The sequence below is a fragment of the Lampris incognitus genome, chromosome 9 (assembly GCF_029633865.1).
Source record: "Lampris incognitus isolate fLamInc1 chromosome 9, fLamInc1.hap2, whole genome shotgun sequence".
In the NCBI taxonomy this organism is placed as follows: Eukaryota; Metazoa; Chordata; class Actinopteri; order Lampriformes; family Lampridae; genus Lampris; species Lampris incognitus.
In genome coordinates this window covers 58,843,818-58,863,817 of record NC_079219.1, presented here as the reverse complement: position 1 = coordinate 58,863,817, position 20,000 = coordinate 58,843,818, and positions in this window count along the sequence as shown.

Sequence of the window (20,000 nt, the reverse complement as noted above, 5' to 3'; positions counted from 1 at the left end):
AACTCAATCTTATTAAAGCGTCAAGTCATTACAGCATGTACACACGGAGGCCTCGCAACGCAATTAGCCATTAGCCCATCACACTGACAAAGCATGGCTAATTAGCAGATAGGAGGTGCATGGGGAGCAGAACAAAACATATTTAATACCCCCATCAACCGTGCCGCGGAATATCATGTGTCAGGTGGCGTAAAGAGGATTCTCTATGCATGGTTGGGTACAGCTTTCCTGATGGTTGGGACGCCGCCGCCGAGGCGCTGCCAACTTTGATCAGCGGGCAGATTTTCAATTTCGCCTGTGGACATGTGCACCGCCATTGTTGGGCTGCTTAAGGAGCCTAAACACCAATCTGAGCCACAACTCAGGGTTATTATTATTATGTAGAATATGCTCCATCAAATCTCTCCCCCCCCCCCCGCTCCCCTCTTCTCTCTGTCTCACTCCTCCTGTTCCCCTCTTCTCTCTTGCGTTAATGTTACTGTCCTTTCTCATTCTGTCATCTCGTCTTTTTCCTTCTCCTCCTCTGGACTTCTATCCTTTCTTTCTCCTCCATCTTCCCTCACTTTCTCCTCCCTTTCTCCCTGCTCCCGCTTCCTGTCTCCTCCTTAAGTTCTCTCGTGTAACTATGGTGACAGATGTTATCTCCATATTTGTAGAAGGACTGTAAAATAACGACCAAAACAGGTGGGCAGATAGGCTGACAGTTATCTCGGGTAATAAAAGGGTGGAGGTACTTATTGACCTCTAACCTACTTTAATTAGCCACGCATCTTCTTTTGCCACCTTCAATTCTCCGCATAAGCTCTCTCTGGACCATCCATCCATCCATCCATCCATCCATCCATTATCCAAGTCACTTATCCCAATCAGGGTCACAGGGATGCTGGAGCCTATCCCAGCAGTCATTGGACAGCAGGCGGGGAGACACCCTGGACAGGCCGCCAGTCCATCACAGCCCCCCCCCCCACACACCTAGGGACACTTTAGCACGGCTGACTCACCTGACCTACATGTCTTTGGACTGTGGGAGGAAACCAGAGCACCTGGAGGAAACCCACACAGACATGGGGAGAACATGCAAACTCCACACAGAGGACGACCCCCAAGGTTGGACTACCCTGGGGCTCGAACCCAGGACCTTCTTGCTGTGAGGCGACCGCGCTAACCACTGCGCCGCCCCCTTATTCTATCATCTCCCTCTTTGTCCTTCTCTTCCCCTGGACTTCTGTCCTTTCTTTCTCCTCCGTCTCCATCTCTTTCCTTCTGTACATTTGGTCTCCCCTTACTTTCTCCCCCCCTTTCTCTCTGCTCCTCCTTACTCCTTCCTCCTTGAGTTCTTCAGCATAACTATGGTCACAGATGTTATCTCCACACTTGCAGGCAGACTGCCTACAATAAGGACCAAACTAGATGAGCAGACAGGCTGACTGTTATCTTGTGAAGGTAACCTGCTTTAACTAGCTATGCATCTTCTTTTGCCACCTTCCGTTCTCCACATAAGCTCTCCTTGGACCAATACCTTCATAGTATTGTGCACAAGACAATTTAGCGACATTTGACAGTGGCCCTACATTATTTTCAGCACCCTGTGCAGTCAGTGGTTTTGTTTTGATGCTCGTCTTGCCTACTCTCATTTTATATATTTGCACAGACTATAAACAAGGGCAGCAGGGTGGCGCAGTGGTGAGCGCCGTCGCCTCACAGCAAGAAGGTTCTGGATGGGAGCCCCGAGGTAGTCCAACATTGAGGGTCGTACCGGGTAGTCCCGTGTGGAGTTTGCATGTTCTCCATTCATGGGTTTCCTCCGGGGGCTCCGGTTTCCTCCCACAGTCCAAAGACACGTAGGTCAGGTGACTCAGCCGTACTAAATTGTCCCTAGGTGTGAAAGTGTGGGCCCTGTGATGGCCTGGCGGCCTGTCCAGGGTGTCTCCCCGCCTGATGCTCAATGACTGCTGGGAACAATATATAGATATATGGACAATTCAAAGTCTTTGCATGCAGCTAAGAATAAAACTATGAAATCAATGATGATCCAGTCTTACCTGAACCTGCAGAGACCCCCACATCAGAGGCACGACAGCAGCCAGTCCTGCTACTTACCAACGACCACGAATGACTACACTTGCTAGGCCCTGGCTAATGGGTCGGACCCTTTACTTGACTGGTTAGCGCAGTCGCTCGTGGTGTGGGCGACCCAGGTTCACTTCCCAGCTGCGGCGGATTCCCGGCTAATTATTTCCTGGCTAGCACTGGTGTGGTGAGATAACCCAGACTTTATAACGCTTGGTAGTGTTAAAGTTAACTACCGAGTTCCACACTGAGGCACAAGACGGGACCAAAGAAGGCAAGTACAATCACATACGAGGAAGCTGAAGACATAAAGAAATCTCTAAACGTTGTGTCGGAAGAGATCGCAAACATCCTTAAACAACAGACACGGATAACGGACTTGACAGGAGAAGTTAAGGAAGTGAGAAGACAAAATGACGAGAGGATAAAATAATAACCATACCGGAGGGCCGCGTGGCAGACCTGGAATACTCCAGGATGAATGACCTGATTATCAGCGGCTTGGAAACCCGGCCCCGTTCCTACGCCAGGGCTGCAGAGAAGGATCCAGAGCCCACCGAGCCTGACCCGGTCTCCCTCGAGCAGCAAGCGATCCCCTACTTGGACAGTCAGGGGATAAAAGTGGACAGCAGAGAAATGGACACAGATGCTTCAGTTGTAGGATGACTTCCGGCTAACTCCCGAATTCTACCCAGCTCACCCAGCAAAACCTTCTCAACGTCTGCCCCATGTAGTTGAGCAATGCCCCTCAGCTTGGTTAAGTAAGAAAGGGTTACGCTCGAACCTCCGTCAGCAACATAAAGCTCAGACAGAAGCTGAATGTGGTGAGCCTATTCAGGTTCTGCAGGATGCCTTGCCCTGCAGAAGACCCAGCCATACCCCAAACGTTACACTACCCCCTCCTCCAGGAAGCGCATCCCTCATTATACCAGCCCCCTCACCCCTCTGGGCGCATGCACTACCGATGGCCTCGCGGTGTCACCATCCCACTTCTGACACCAATGTAGCGAATTCAGGAAGCAGCCGGGAACCGCCACAGCCGAGGCGCGAACCCGGGTAGCCCGCACCACGGGCGACTGTGCTAACCAGTTAACTAAAGGGTCCAACCCGTTAGCCAAGGTCTAGCGAGTCTAGTCTTCCATGGTCATTACACATATTTGCACACAGTTCATAACAAACGACGCAGCCAGCTTTTTAATAAAGTCCATTCAGTAAATTGTCAGCGAGGTCGTTGCCATAGCGATACTGTTTTGATCGTCCCGACATTGTGAAGCCCATCGATCTGCTGCTGGAAATACAAACCAGTTCACTATACCAAGGCCCCTGGATGAAGTCCTCGGTGTACAGCATCAGGGTCAGTTGGGCTTCAAACTCCCTCCTCAGCAGCAGCAGGAAAGTGGGGGTTTGTTAAAAAGTGAAAGCGAGGCGGGTCGGGGGGCAGTGGGCCGGCTTCTGCTGGCTGGAGGAGAGCTGAGGAGGATGCTAGGTGTGCTGCCTCTTTGAGGGTAAAGGAAGTGGATTATGGTGGGTCAGCTCTGGCCCGATCAAAGTGAGAGCCTGTCAGGAACTGAGAAACATCTGAGAAACACACACACACACACACACGATAACACAAAGACACGCACGCACACACACACACACAAGCGCTCTTTTTTTGGCAGACAGCGGCCTGTCAGAGAGCAGAGAAGAGCGCTGAGCTCTCTGAGCTCTTTGTGCGCTCCATGAACTTACTTTGAAGGGCTTCTGACTGGGTGAGGGAGGCTTGTTTGGAAAGAACTGTCACAAGAGGGAAAACACACACACACACACACACACACACACACACACACATACACACACAGCTTACACATGCTTTACACACAAATACACGTGCACATAAACACACACACACACATACACACACATAGGTAGACACACACACACACAGCTTATACATGCTGTATACACAAATACACACACAGATAGACACACACACACAGATAGACACACACACAGCTTACACATGCTGTATTCAGAAATACACACACACATACAGACACAGACACAGACACAAACACACACACACACACACACACACACACACACACACACACATACAGACACAGACACACACAGATACAGACACACACCAGTGTGGGTGAGCAGCAGCAGCAGCAGCAGGGTGTGCAGCAGCAGCAGCAGCAGGGTGTGCAGGAAGGAGTGTGTAAGGACCACACAGCAGCGTGTTGGTTAAAGAGAATCATATTTTATGAAGCAGTTCTCAGGAAGTAAGTGCAGCACTGACCCTCCAGCCCCACCCCAGACAGACAATGTCAAAGAAACTAACACATTTACATCAGGGCACAGACCAGCCCAGTCTGGGCTGAGAGCAACATCACCGTCCTAGCAACCCGCCGTAGCAACCCATAAATGGGCTCACAGAGTGGGCAGGGTCACCGGGGTAGAACCAGGCCCGGTACAGCCGTAAAGACTCACGCGGTGGTGTCTGTGGGTATTTGCGCCCGTGCAGACGGGATGAGCTGGTGGCGGTGCAGGATGAGGACCCTGGGCCTGGTGAGTACCACGTATAGCACTCCTGTGTTTTTCCTTGATAAAAGTTTCACGGCCGGTTCAGCCAATGAGGACCCTGTTTGAATTCTGGAGCATCATGCGCACTGCTTCCCAGGTCATGGGCCGAGAGAGAGAGAGAGAGAGAGAGAGAGAGAGAGAGAGAGCGAGACTGAGAGAAAGAGAGAGTGTGTGTGTGAGAGATGATGAGGCTGAGGCTGCACCACAGATCCCAAAAAAACCTGGGCACCGGATTAGCCTGATCTGGACTGGACTGGCCTAGACTGGACTGGACTGGACTGGACTGTACTGGACTGATCACCGCGCGCCATTTGCAAGTGGGGGAAATGAAAGTGTAATAAAGGAAAGTCAACACAGACGAGGAAAACAAACGTTATAGCATAACAACCACCGTATGAAGCGACGACCACTCAAGACAGGCAACACGATGCAGTCGAAAAAATTAAATACACACACAGCTCAGAACCACGCTGCAGACTAAATACACACATAGCTCAGAACCAAGCTGCAGACTAAATACACACATAGCTCAGAACCAAGCTGCAGACTAAACACACGCGGCTCAGAATGGAGCTGCAGAGGTCATGCATTCATTTTCCTCTGATCAACACATCTCTTAAAATTCATTTCCGCAGATACGACCGGGATTATCAGGAGGACATCATTTAGCAGATGCAGGGCATGTATATGAGTCTGTGGCTGAGTGTGTGTGTGTATGTGTGTGTGTGTGTGTGTGTGGTGTGTGTGTGTGTGTGTGAGAGAGAGAGGGGGGGAGCGGGGGGGGGTGATGGAAATTCTTCAGGCGATGCTTTAGATCCTGGCTTAGTGAGGGCTTGAAAACAGATGAGGATCATTGGCTGAGTGATGTACACGTGTGTTAAATATGCATGCAGAGCAAAGTGTGTGTGCGTGCATGTGTGTGTGTGTGTGTGTGCGCATGCATGCGTGTGTGTTTCAATTTTTCAGAGAGAAAGGGGGACAGAGGGGGAGAAAGAGAGAGAAAGAAAAGAGAAAGGAAGCTCGAGAGCACTATCAAATCATGCCGCAGTGAGCTGTGCACATGCTTCGTGCACATGCAGAGTATGTGTTGCACTCTCACACACACACTCTCACACACACACACACACACACACAGGCAGACACACACACATGCACATGCACAGAGAGAGAGCGAGAGACTACAGACACATACAGAGAGAGAGAGACAGACAGACAGAGAGAGAGAGAGAGAGACAGACAGACAGAGAGAGAGAGACAGACACAGAGAGAGACAACAGACACAGAGAGACTACAGACACAGAGAGAGACAACAGACACAGAGAGACAACAGACACAGAGAGAGAGAGACAGACACAGAGAGAGGGAGAGACAACAGACACATACAGAGAGAGAGAGACAGACAGACAGAGAGAGACAGACACAGAGAGAGACAACAGACACAGAGAGACTACAGACACAGAGAGAGACAACAGACACAAAGAGACAACAGACACAGAGAGAGGGAGAGACAACAGACACAGAGAGACAGCAGACACAGAGAGAGACAACAGACACAGAGAGACAACAGACACAGAGAGAGAGAGACAGACACAGAGAGAGGGAGAGACAACAGACACAGAGAGACAGCAGACACAGAGAGAGACAACAGACACAGAGAGACAACAGACACAGAGAGAGAGACTACACACATATGGAGAGAGAGAGAGATACAGAGAGAGAGAGACACACACACACACTCACAACCAGAGACAAACAAGGGCACATACCACAGCCAATGACACCAAGATTGTGCGCCGGCATGCAAAGCAACACACATACATCCATGACTCAAATGGCTATCAGCACAAACACATCAAGATATCCCTGTCCTGTATTACAGCCAGTCTGACCAGAGCAGTCCAGTCCAGGTCAGTATGGACAGAGCAGTCCAGTCTATGTCAGTCTGACCAGAGCAGTCCAGTCCAGGTCAGTATGGACAGAGCAGTCCATTCTAGGTCAGTCTGACCAGAGCAGTACAGTCTAGGTCAGTATGGACCAGAGCAGTCCATTCCAGTCAGTATGGACAAAGCAGTCCAGTCTAGGTCAGTATGGACAGAGCAGTCCATTCCAGTCAGTATGGACAAAGCAGTCCAGTCTAGGTCAGTATGGACAGAGCAGTCCAGTCCAGGTCAGTATGGACCAGAGCAGTCCAGTCCAGGTCAGTATGGACAGAGCAGTCCAGTCTAGGTCAGTATGGACCACAGCAGTCCAGTCCAGATCAGTATGGACAATAGCAGTGCAGTCCAGGTCAGTATGGACAAAGCAGTCCAGTTCAGGTCAGTATGGACAATAGCAGTCCAGTCCAGGTCAGTATGGACAATAGCAGTCCAGTCCAGGTCAGTATGGACAGAGCAGTCCAGTTCAGGTCAGTATGGACAATAGCAGTCCATTCCAGTCAGTATGGACAAAGCAGTCCAGTCTAGGTCAGTATGGACAGAGCAGTCCAGTCCAGGTCAGTATGGACCAGAGCAGTCCAGTCCAGGTCAGTATGGACAGAGCAGTCCAGTCTAGGTCAGTATGGACCACAGCAGTCCAGTCCAGGTCAGTATGGACCAGAGCAGTCCAGTCCAGGTCAGTATGGACAATAGCAGTCCAGTCTAGGTCAGTATGGACCACAGCAGTCCAGTCCAGGTCAGTATGGACAGTCCAGTCCAGGTCAGTATGGACCACAGCAGTCCAGTCCAGGTCAGTATGGACAGTCCAGTCCAGGTCAGTATGGACAGCAGCGAACATCATCGCCGTCTCGCCCCTGAGCACTGCTCCAAGGTGAGCCTTTTAATTTTTCAGCTCCCATTGATTAAGGTGAGGACAGGGTGGAGGGGGAGACAAGCGCATCTCAGACCAGTGCTCGAGGGCAACGTGAAGGACATTATGCTATATTACCCAGCAGGCACCAGGTGGTGGTGGTGGTGCAGAGGACACCATGGCACCGCCATGAAAACGCCATGGCAACACCATAGCAACTGTGGCCTCGTTTTGCCGGCTGGTGGTACGGTACAGCCCAGACTTGCTACAGTGGCATGGTCATCAGATACACACTTCAGTCACATCATTAATAAGTAACATTGTTCATTAATTTCTTTATCAATCAATTAATTGATCATCATTGACAATCAGTCAAAAGGAGCAAGAACACAGTATCTACTGGTCTCTGTTTTTTGCTAAGTGAGAGACAGACAGAAGAAATAGATTTGAAAGAAAAAGAGGAGGAAAGTAAAGGTCAATGAATGGGTTAAATGAAACAGAAATGTTATCAAGATATGCTAAAGAGCTCTGTAACACAAGATGTAACTTACACACGACGTCATGTGTAATAAGATGTAACTCACACACGACTTCATGTGTAACACAAGATGTAACTCACACAGGACTTCATGTGTAACACAAGATGTAACTTACACACGACTTCATGTGTAACACAAGATGTAACTTACACACGACTTCATGTGTAACACAAGATGTAACTTACACATGACTTCATGTGTAACAAGATGTAACTCACACACGACTTCATGTGTAACACAAGATGTAACTCACACACGACTTCATGTGTAACACAAGATGTAACTCACACACGACTTCGTGTAACACAAGATGTAACTCACACACGACTTCATGTGTAACACAAGATGTAACTTACACACAACTTCATGTGTAACACAAGATGTAACTCACACACGACTTCATGTGTAACACAAGATGTAACTCACACACAACTTCATGTGTAACACAAGATGTAACTCACACACGACTTCATATGTAACACAAGATGTAACTTACACACTACTTTCATGTGTAACACAAGATGTAACTTACACACGACTTCATGTGTAACAAGATGTAACACACACGACTTCATGTGTAACACAAGATGTAACTCACACACTTCATGTGTAACACAAGATGTAACTTACACACTTCATGTGTAACACAAGATGTAACTTACACACTTCATGTGTAACACAAGATGTAACTTACACACGACTTCATGTGTAACAAGATGTAACTCACACACGACTTCATGTGTAACACAAGATGTAACTTACACACGACTTCATGTGTAACACAAGATGTAACTCACACACGACTTCATGTGTAACCCAAGATGTAACTTACACACTTCATATGTAACACAAGATGTAACTTACACACTTCATGTGTAACACAAGATATAACTTACACACGACTTCATGTGTAACACAAGATGTAACTTATGACTTTATGTGTAACACAAGATGTAACTTACACACAACTTCATGTGTAACAAAAGATGTAACTCACACACGACTTTGTGTAACACAAGATGTAACTCACACACGACTTCATGTGTAACACAAGATGTAACTCACACACAACTTCATGTGTAACACAAGATGTAACTTACACACAACTTCATGTGTAACACAAGATGTAACTTACGACTTCATGTGTAACACAAGATGTAACTTACACACAACTGCATGTGTAACAAAAGATGTAACTCACACACGACTTCGTGTAACACAAGATGTAACTCACACACGACTTCATGTGTAACACAAGATGTAACTCACACACGACTTCATGTGTAACACAAGATGTAACTCACACGACTTCATGTGTAACACAAGATGTAACTTAAACACGACTTCATGTGTAACACAAGATGTAACTCACACGACTTCATGTGTAACACAAGATGTAACTCACACACGACTTCATGTGTAACACAAGATGTAACTTAAACACGACTTCATGTGTAACACAAGATGTAACTTAAACACGACTTCATGTGTAATACAAGATGTAACTCACACGACTTCATGTGTAACACAAGATGTAACTCACACGACTTCATGTGTAACACAAGATGTAACTTAAACACGACTTCATGTGTAACACAAGATGTAACTTACACACGACTTCATGTGTAATACAAGATGTGACTCACACACGACTTCATGTGTAACACAAGATGTAACTCACACACGACTTCATGTGTAACACAAGATGTAACTTACACACGACGTCATGTGATGTGGTGACTTGAATGAGAAGTGCAGAGGATGATGGAATGGCAGAGAGAGAGAGGGAGAGAGACGCAGAGACAGACAGACAGACAGAGACAGGGAGAGAGTGAAAGGGAGGGAGAGAGATAGCGAGAGGGAGAGAAAGGGAGGGAGAGAGATAGAGAGAGCGAGAAGGGGAGGGAGAGACAGAGAGAGAGAGAAAGGGAGGGAGAGTGAGAGCGAAAGGGAAGGAGGGGGAGAAGAGAGAGAGAGAGGGAGGGAGAGACAGAGAGAGAGAGAGAGAAAGGGAGAGAGAGAGGGAAAGGGAAGGCGAAAGGGAGGGAGGGAGGGAGAGACAGAGAGAGAGAGAAAGGGAGAGAGAGAGGGAGGGAGAGACAGAGAGAGAGAGAAAGGGAAATCAGAGAAGTGTAGAGAGGTGGTAAAGGAGCGAGTGGGGAGAGAAGTGGGAGGTACAGGTAGGTAGTAGAGTAGGAGTGAAGGAGGGATAGCTATAGTAGATACAGATAAATAAATGAAAGAGAGTTTAGACTTTTTCCTTGTCTTTTTTTGTCACAGGCACTAATGTCTTCACAGTCATAGAGGAAGAATCGAAATTCAAAATGATTTCAGTGTCTAGAACTGCTACGAAGCTAAAACATTTAAAACTAGTTTATCTAACACTTCCTCCAGCTATACCAAACTTAACTCATTATATATATATATATATATATATATATAATACCTTTATGTATATATGTATATATTTATTTGTTCATATATATTTCTTTATAGATAAATGATAGAATTCAAATGATAATTGAATACAATGATCAATAAAGTATCTCAAGTTAAATCACAGTATAACATGGTACATTCTCAAAAACATAATATATATCAATATATTCTTTCTCAGCAAAAAAAGAGAAGAAAAGAAGCTACAGGGTTCGTAAGAGTCACTCCTGTTCATGCAGTCACAGACTTAAGTATTAGCGCCCCGGTCAAAACGCGACGATGCCCGATGACGCGCCAGGATTCGGCCCTGCTGACTGGTCGAGAGCGACCCCGCTCCGCCGCGCGGGGACGAGGCGGTCTTGTCTCTACGGTGCCCCCCCCACCGTCGGGGGTGCAAAGAGCACGAGCTCGCTATCTCGAGGAAAGATGGCCGCCCCGGGTCCTGAGCAGCTGGGCTCCACGACCCTCCCGACCAGAAATCCCGGGGGAGTTAATTCACCTTAACATGCAGTGATTGAGGGGTCTTCTGAAGGGACGGGACAGGACAGAAAGCGTTTCTCAAGAAAAAAAACAAAAAAACAAAAAACGAAGATACACTGTTTCAAACTGCCGCCCGCGCAGCCCCGGGGGGGGGGTAAAAGCGACCCACGTGCAGGGAAAGGTGGTTTCAGATGGACCACAGAAGGTCGTCTAACCCTCTCGTCTGTGACGACATGCACAAACGCTACAAGCAGCCCATCACGTAGCAGGTCAACCTCCCTCCCTCCCCCCCTCCTCCCCTCCCCAACCCCTCCTCCCTTCCAGCCATCAGCAGCATCCAAAAAAGAAAGAAAAAAAAAGCCAAGGAGTCTTAAAAGTCGGCGCACGCTTGCTACATCATGTCAAAGCTACATCCAGCTGTGGCAGAAGGAGAGCTGGCCCGCGGCTGGTGTTTGCGCGAGGGGGGGGGGCGCGTGAGTATGCGGACCGTGTGGAGGCGAGGAGCTCGGACGTCGCGACGCTCAGCAACGCTGGCACAGTTTCTGCAGTAGATGGCTTTGGCCACAGCTAGCGGGCGGCGCTATGCTACGGCTCACCGGTTCCCCAGGCTGTGAACCCATAAAACCCTGTACCGGGGGGGCATGGGGGGGGGGGTCGGCCGGAGCCAGGTGCTGCCGTGGAGTTGTTCAACTGAGATTTTATTTATATATATATATCGTACAATCGCATCAAAACAAACTGGATTAAATCTTCTCTACTCGACCTTTTCAGTCATAAGTAAAGACGCCAGTGGCGGCTGGTGCTCAAAAATTTGTGGGGGGGGGGCGCAACTGACCATGGCGCAGCACACCTGACAGCTGCTTTACTGTCCACACAGTCACAGAGTTATTAAGGACCGTGTATAGCCTATAGATTTTATCAGGGTTGGTAGACGGCGGATGATTGACAGTTGAGACGAGGCGCGATGGTGGGCGTGAACGTGATTGACAGCCACGAGAATCATCCGATCACATTAGATCAGAAAACGTTAAAACAATACCAAGTCGCTGCCGAGAAAAGTGGGCGTGTCTGGGGCGGCGCGGAACAGCGCCCCCTGGAAAATCGGAAGAAACCAACCGGACAGCAGCCTCAGGCCACCTGCTCGCCACAAGTTTGAGGGCTTATATAAGGTTTGGTTTGGCCGGCGCCCCTCACCCAGGAAGTACATGTACTCAGACAGGAACCAACCAAACCAGTATCTAACGGCCACTGAAAGATGCACAGCACCTGATTCAGGCTGACGTCAATATGTCGTCACTTTAACAGAGACGCAAAACCGCTGCAACCCCTCACATGCAAAATGATGAGCCACTGCACCCTTGTCACTCTGCAAAAGGGGGGCGAGGCGCGGGGGGGGGTGGGGGGTATTGCTCAAAATCAAACAGTCATCCTACGTCCTGAACAACAGGAATTATTACGGACTGCATGCAGGGGAGCCCCAGCTGTTGTACGACGCACCCCAGACTGAATATCTCTAAACATTCACAGTATGTCGTTCAGTCTTATTTGCCAGAAAGAAACCGCTGAAGTTCAGGGTCGAAGTTCAGGGTCGGAGTCGCTGGCGTGGTGGACGCCCTGCAAACTGGCGCCCTGGTTCCGGTGAGACGTCAGCGTCCCCAACAGCAACACGAGTTAATGGCAAGTTACCGAGTGTTGCCGGTACTGTAAAATTATATTTTAATCTATGAATTGTGCGGTTGCTTCGACGACACTCATGTCTGAGTCATGCAATGACCGATTGTGCTTCATAAAATCCGTCCTCTTCAAATTCTGCTGAGCAATCCCGGTGAAATAACACGAGTGCTTTCGCAATCCGCCGAGCTGGGTTTCAAATCCCCATAATTCCTCCGGATAACGCCTGACCGTCCACTTTCCTTAAAGTAATAAAGTTCACAGCCGTCTACCCCTTGCTCAGTAATTAGACCCACAATTATTCAACTCGCCCAAAGCGTCTTGCACAACACACTCCGAGCTTATTTGAATATTCTGCAGCCATCTAGTGCCAATTATAGATATTGCAACAATCATCTCCTCCATCCATTACTGTTATGATGGGGAATATTGTCTATTGCTCACGTGCAAAAGTAATGGGACTGTACAGGTAAGACTAAATTCTTTGAAAACCAATTTTGCTTAAAAGCGCTTAAGTGGAAATTTGGCACCGGTTTTGATCCAATCCCACTTCCAACGCCAGCCACGTCCAGCCGCCCTTCTGTTAAAACACGAACACAGTAAGAGCAATATATAGATAGATAGAATACAAAGGAAGGTAAACGGGAGAAAAGTCTGAGTAAGAAAGAAAAGAAAAGACAGACAGGAAAGAAAATCTGCTACTTTTTTCTCTTTTTTGTTGTTGTTCTTATTATTGATTTTCTTCTGAAGTTTGTTTGCTCACATTGTTTGATTTCCTCGTGCCGGTCGACAGACCGAGTTCTGATCGGTGGTCGGTCGGACCAGCGGGAGCCTGACCGGCTCCCACAGGGAGGAGAAGGGTTTTTTTTTCTCTCTGTTATATCTGATTAATTAAAAGAGTCTGAAGTAAAACATGACATCACGTAGATGGTCCTGGGGTAGAGCTAGATGGGTCTGATGTTGTCGTGAGGTCAAAGGGCGAGCATGTAGCACTGTCCTCGCTGGCCGGTGAGAGATGTTCGGGCCAGACAGAGTGCACGGGCGAGGTGACTGCATTGCTTTTTATATCAACTGATTTACAAAAGGGGAAGAAGAGGGGGCTCTCTCCGACACCGCGATCCAGTCTACTAATCCGGTTCAAAAGGAAAATATAAGACATGTCTCTCGGCCAATGAGGACCGAGAGTCAAGAGTCTATCGACCAATCGTTGGTATCTCCTCAAACCAACGGGGGGGGGGGGGGGGGCGTCCTCAAAGCCAGAGGGAGGGAGACGTTATGAGCACGTGTCTGTAAATGTGCATGTGTGAGTAGTCTGCACGTGTGTGTATACATGTGTGTTTGCATCTGTGAAATTGTGTGTCTGTGTGTGTGTGTCTGTGTGTGTGTGTGTGTGTGTGTTTGTAGAAACATGACATCATTACTCACAGGTTGGAGACTACTCTTATCCATAGTTGTGACTCGGGGAGGAGAGGAGGACCGAAGATGACATCACAAAGCTCAGTTCCGAGCGGAGGATAAGTTCCGGAACCGCCGCCCCCAGTGATGGAGCCTCGCCTTCGCTCTCATCGTCATGGGAACCATCTAGACGGACGTAAGTCACCCTGGTGTGACGGCTCACTGTCGCCCTCACTAGAACGCGCACAAGGGAGCGGGTGGCAGTAGTGTTGCTCTCACACAGAGCAGCGCTGGCAAGAGAGCTACCGTCCATATTAGTTCCTGTAGCGATGGTCGCTAGGCAACCGTCCCTGGTCACCAAGGCGGCCACATCTCTAGTGTCGACCCCGGCTCCGGTTGCCACAGCACCACGGTGGTCATTAGCGGCGGTACCCGCTCGCACGTCTCCCTCTCTCGTCTCCCCCTGTCATACCTCGCTCTCCAGGCTGGAGAAGTGGGCGGAGCCTCGGCGGGAGCAAAGGCTCTTGGCTTTGAGTGGCAGGTGAGGGGAGTAGAACCTCCTTGGCTGGGGCACTGAGCGCAGTCTCTGGTACTGAAGTTTTGCGCTGGCCGAGGCCTGAGCTTGGCCCTGACCTGTCATCCCTACCCCAGATGGGGGTGAGACGGAGGCTGAGGAAGGGGGAGGAGGAATGGGTCTTGGGAGGGAGGTGGGAGACACGGTGGGCTGTTGGGACGGTGGCGGCGGCGAGGGCTGAGCGGGGTGGTCGGGGGCCTGTGTGCTGAGGTTTGACTGGCTGCCTGACTTGACCTGGCTAGGGTCTGGTTTGGGGGAAAGGGGCTTGGGACGAGAGCCGCCGCTGAAGCTGTGGCAGTGGGGAAGCAGCTCCTCCTGGCTGTGGGAGAGGGCCGTGGCTCCTCTCTTGGAGTGGGAGGTATGGGAGCGGCCGTGGGGGTGTGGGTAAGGGTGTGGGTGGGGATAAAGGCTACAGGAGCACATGCTGGCTCCTCCAACCTCCTGGTCATCTCTCTCCCTGGATCGCCCCTTGGCCCTCCCACCTCCACTCTTCCTTTTCTCTCCCTTCACAGGGATCTTGTCCATGGACCAGTACCTTCTTGGAGGTGGGAGGACAGCAGGAGGGGGAGGCCACTGAGAGCCCAGCCCTCCGCTCCCTCCCCCTGATCCCCATCCTACTCCTGGCCCTGAGCCCCAGAAATCTCCTCCCATCCAGCCTTCTGCCCGTGTCCCCAGCAGGGAATCATCTCTGCTGTTGATACTGCCCCCTTTTTCTCTGGAGGGGTAAGTCCCAAAGAACCAGCCCCCTCCTCCAATGCCGCCTATCCCTGTCCCACTCCCCCCAGTACCCCCTCCGTCCCAGTACCTCTCAAAGCGGCCAAACTCCCCAGACGAGCCCTCGTCCGAGTAGCTCTCCTCCGGCTGGGCCCTGTCCCGCTCTGACTCGGATATCGCGCCCCTACCTGCCCTCCTCGCCCTCTCCTCCACGCGCTCTCTCACCCTCTCCTGCTCCTCATCATCATCTTCCTCATCATCATCATCATCCTCCGAGTCCCACTCATGGAAGGAAAGGCCCTCTCTAGTCGGCGTCCTCTCTCTATCGTAGTGCATCAGCAGAGGGCGCCGCTCCCCTCCTCGTCCGCCCTCTTCTCTCTCCCCTCCGCCACTTCTCCGCCGTTTGGAGGATGGAAGGAGCGGGTGGAGGGAGGTTGGGGGCGTATTCGAGTCATGTCCTCCTCCTCCGTTGCCGGTCACCCAGAACTTGACGGACGCTGGGAGTTTGTTGAGGTTGGGGTAACGTTTGCTCGGGGTTCGGTGTCGGGAAGGTGGGCGTGATTGTTTGAGCCGCTTCACCCTGCTCCTACTACTCTCCTCCTCCTCCCGGTCATTCCCCTGTTCCTCCCCTCCCTCTCTCCTCGCCCTCTGCCTATCTCCTTCCCATGCAGCGTCTCGCCCCTTCTCACCAAATGTTCCCCGGTACTGGGTGGAGAAGGAGGAATATTCTTGCATCCCTCCCTCCCTCTCCCCCTCCACCTCCCCCTCCGCCTCCACGTCTCCCTCCTCCGGCTCGGAGTGCTTCCCCCCTGTTGACTTCTTCCTCTTCTTGGTCTTCATTGCCTTCTTCTTCTTCTTTTTCACCTTCCGCCGCTTCCTTTCCCGCTCTCTTTCCCGCTCTCTCTCCTCCCTCTTTTTCCTCTTCTTGTTCTTCTTCTTTTTCTTTTTCTCTTTCTCCTTCTCTTTTCTCCTCTTCTTCTCTCTCTTTTGCCGCTCAGTGTCTCCCCCGGCCCCCCCTCTGTCTCTCTCTCGCTCACTCCAGCCTGCCCACCACTCTTGGAGCTGCGACAGTTGGCTCCCCACTCGCTCCCTCTCCCGCTCCCTTTCTCGCTCTCCCCAGGAGGTACGCGGTTTCCTCGGTGGTATGGGTGGGGGCACGCGGCCGTGGCTGAGAGAGCGAGGGCGGATGAGTGAGCGTTCCCTCTCTCTCCCCCGCCCAAGAAGCAGGCTTGACTCCTCTGTCAGCTCTTCGTCATCATCGTCATCCTCTTCGTCCATTCCCCCGGTCCTGTCCCGTGTGCTCCTGGAGGAGCTGTATGAGTAGGTGGGCGAGGTCGAGCGTGAGGAGGAAGCCGATGAGGAGGTGGATGTGGAGGAAGTGGTGGAGGAAGATGAGGAGGATGTGTAGGGCAGGGAGGCAGAGGGAGAAGGCGGGGAGTAGGTGGGACTGAGGGGCATGGGCATAGGAAGGGAGAGAGGGGGAGAGAGGGGGCGTGCCCTCCTCCCTCCTCCTCTCCGCCCCAATGGCAGAATATTCTCGTACAGGGGCCCTCCGAGCTCCTTAGACTTCTTGGGCCTTCGCTTTCTCCAGAAGGATGAGGGGAGAGGGGGAGAGGGGTGTGGCAGTGGGGGGTTAGGAGGCAGCGGGGCCTGACTCTTAGGAGGCAGTCTGGGTGTGCCCAGAGATTTCACCCCACCTTTCCCCTGACCTCCTCCACTGCCACCTCCCATTGCCCTCTTCCCCACCCCATGGTCCATCCCCTTCTCTGAATAGAAGGCCACACTGGCTGGAGGAGGCTGGGGGTGGCCCCTAGGCATAGTCTTGGGGGTCTGGGACCCTGCCTGCTGCTCCATGCAGGGCCCCAGTCCCTCAGGGTCAATGGGACCATAGTATCTCTTATAGCCATCTAGCCCCCCACCACCTCCAGCAGTTGAAGCCCAGTTTGGGGGAACCTTCTGGGCAAAGGGTCCCATGTCTGCTATGGCCCCGCGTACTGCCATAGGGTTGGTTGCTGTTGCAGATTTGGGCAGCCTCCAACGGTCCACCACGGCCAATCTGCGGTCTGGCCGAGGCAAAAAGGTAGAGCAGGGCAGGGGCGCACCAACGATGGGGGCGTTGGAGGGCCCCAGCGCTGACCCAGAATGCACCACGGTGGGAGGAGAGCCCGGCAGAGGCGTTTTGTACTGCGGCTGCTGCTGCTGTGGTTGTTGCTGCTGCTGCGCCAGGGCCATGACCGGGCTGGTCACGGACGTTGTGACGACAAGAGACTGGGGCTGGACCGAAACCATGGCGCCGTGATGATGGGTGGGCAAAGATTTGGTCCCGCCCGGCGCCGTTTCATCTTCAAAGCTACAGCAGCTGTACATACCCTGAGGAGAAACGAGAGAGAATCGGAATACTTTATTCATTAAGTAGACCCAGGGAATTAACTCGCCAAGCTAAACGAATGTTCAGGAATCTGCGCCGTGACAGCGAAGCGGGGACGACTGATGCAATAACGGAAGTAATATTGAGGTGCAAGGAACAACAGGGCCGCCCGATTGCTGCGAAGGAGCACCTAACTATATGTGTCACCTCGCGGTAACAGTAGACTCTCAGCCGTCTGTCACTACGTGCCCTTCACACAGAGGCACAGAAACAAGCCGTGAAGACGGAGGGTGAGGATCAGAGGGAGCTCCTGTCATCAAGACACGCAAGCTTGCTTTTTTTGTTTGCTTTATCCAAATCTAGAAGTTTCTATATATATATATATATATAGAAACGCCTCGTGAGCGGTTGATAGAATTCCTATATTAGGTAGGTAGAGAGGTGTCGCGAGCACGTACGTGCGGCGTAGGCCGGCTGTGTCAAGGTCGCTGTCACAGGAACAGGATATCCAGGGTGTGAGCGGCATTGAATTTCAATGGATCTCCTGAATTGACGGAGTGGAATTGAATTGACCCCCAACCCTCACACCTTCTAACGCTCACACTCAGGATCAGATACAGACACACAGCCACAGACACACACATGCATACAAGCCAACAACACGAAGGCCTTCAACACAATCTGTGGCTTGAAAGCATTTTGGCTTGCCGAAGGGTTTATTTAGAGCGTGTGTGACGCACAATAGAATGCTTTCCATGGTTTTTCTGCAAGGGGAAACTTAAAACCGTACAACCTCGGAGAGTCCGAACTCAACAATTTAAAGGAGTTAAACAATCCTGTGCAAACATTTCTGATAGACCCTTTTCACGAACAAGGTCGACGCACCCCCGCTTGGTCTCGGCGGGGCGAAGCTCGGTTTGTTGTCCTCCGGTTCTGTCTCTGGCCACTCGTTTTGTGTTTCAACACAACTTGAGAGGCTGTTGTCCTCCACCAAAACACCACCCCGCAGGTCGTTCGTACAAGCGGCTTATTACGACCTATAGTTACGTTTCAGAGTTAGGCGCCCTCTAGCGGTCGCGCTGCCAATAGCCATCTTAGTTGCTATACTAGACGGCGAAACAACACAAAAACGCACTGACTACATATTGTGTTGTTCTCACGTCGTTTTTATCACTACTTACTGACGGCCTACCTTCATCAGCCTGTCTGTCAGGATGTCAACAAGTAGATAAAAACCCACAATGCACAGAGGCGAAAAGTATCTGTGGCATATCTCCTGCCGCCGGTAGGGGGCGCTAATGTAGGAAACGCTCCTGTGGGTGGTATTAGAGGGTATACGACCCATGTTGTCGTACGGGTTGGAGGACCTTGAACACCCAATATAGGTGTTACGCATCTTCCCGTTTCTGCCGTCGGATGAATTTGCTTTTCAGGTTTGCATTTCGTGCCCCTCAGTCATCACTTCTGCACACTCGTGCAGCTGAAAAGTGATTTCATCGAGGGGGAAAAACACCAACATGCCTGCCGAAGCTAATGCGAGATCCTGTGCCGTTCGCTCGGGAGCTCTGAGACTGAATCGAAAATGCGGACATGTGACACCAGAAACACAGTGATGTGTCAAAGACGACACCTGTCACGGATGATGTGCTGTCCCCAGAGTCGGGTGACTCGAGACAGCCACGAGCAGGACCGAAACCCATCTTTATGTACCCTGACAAGAGGTGGAAGTGTCCAGGGTGTCCGGCCCGACAGCATGGATGGATGGATGGACGGATCTTTTGTGGTGAATGACTGAATGATGATTTATTTCCAACATATAAATAAGCAGGATATAACATACACACAATCCACTGCCGGTAATGTGAAGTGATCAACAAATCCACACATCCAACTCAGCAGACAAGTCTCTCCATATACACCAGATTATGTGTCACATGTTGGAAAAGCAGTAGCAGGAAGTACACACTTATTTTTACCTGCCCCTTCTCACCTACTCCTAAGTGAATTCAGCTACTATGCATCACAAACTCAATTCCCACTGTACTGTGTACTTCACTCTACTGTGTACTTCACTGTACTGTGTACTTCACTATACTGTGTACTTCACTCTACTGTGTGGTTCACTGTACTGTGTGCTTCACTGTACTGTGTACTTCACTCTACTGTGTACTTCACTGTACTGTGTGGTTCACTGTACTGTGTGCTTCACTGTACTGTGTACTTCACTGTACTGTGCGGTTCACTGTACTGTGTACTTCACTGTACTGTGTGGTTCACTGTATTGTGTACTTCACTGTACTGTGTACTTCACTGTACTGTGTACTTCACTGTACTGTGCGGTTCACTGTACTGTGTACTTCACTGTACTGTGTGGTTCACTGTACTGTGTGATTCACTGTAC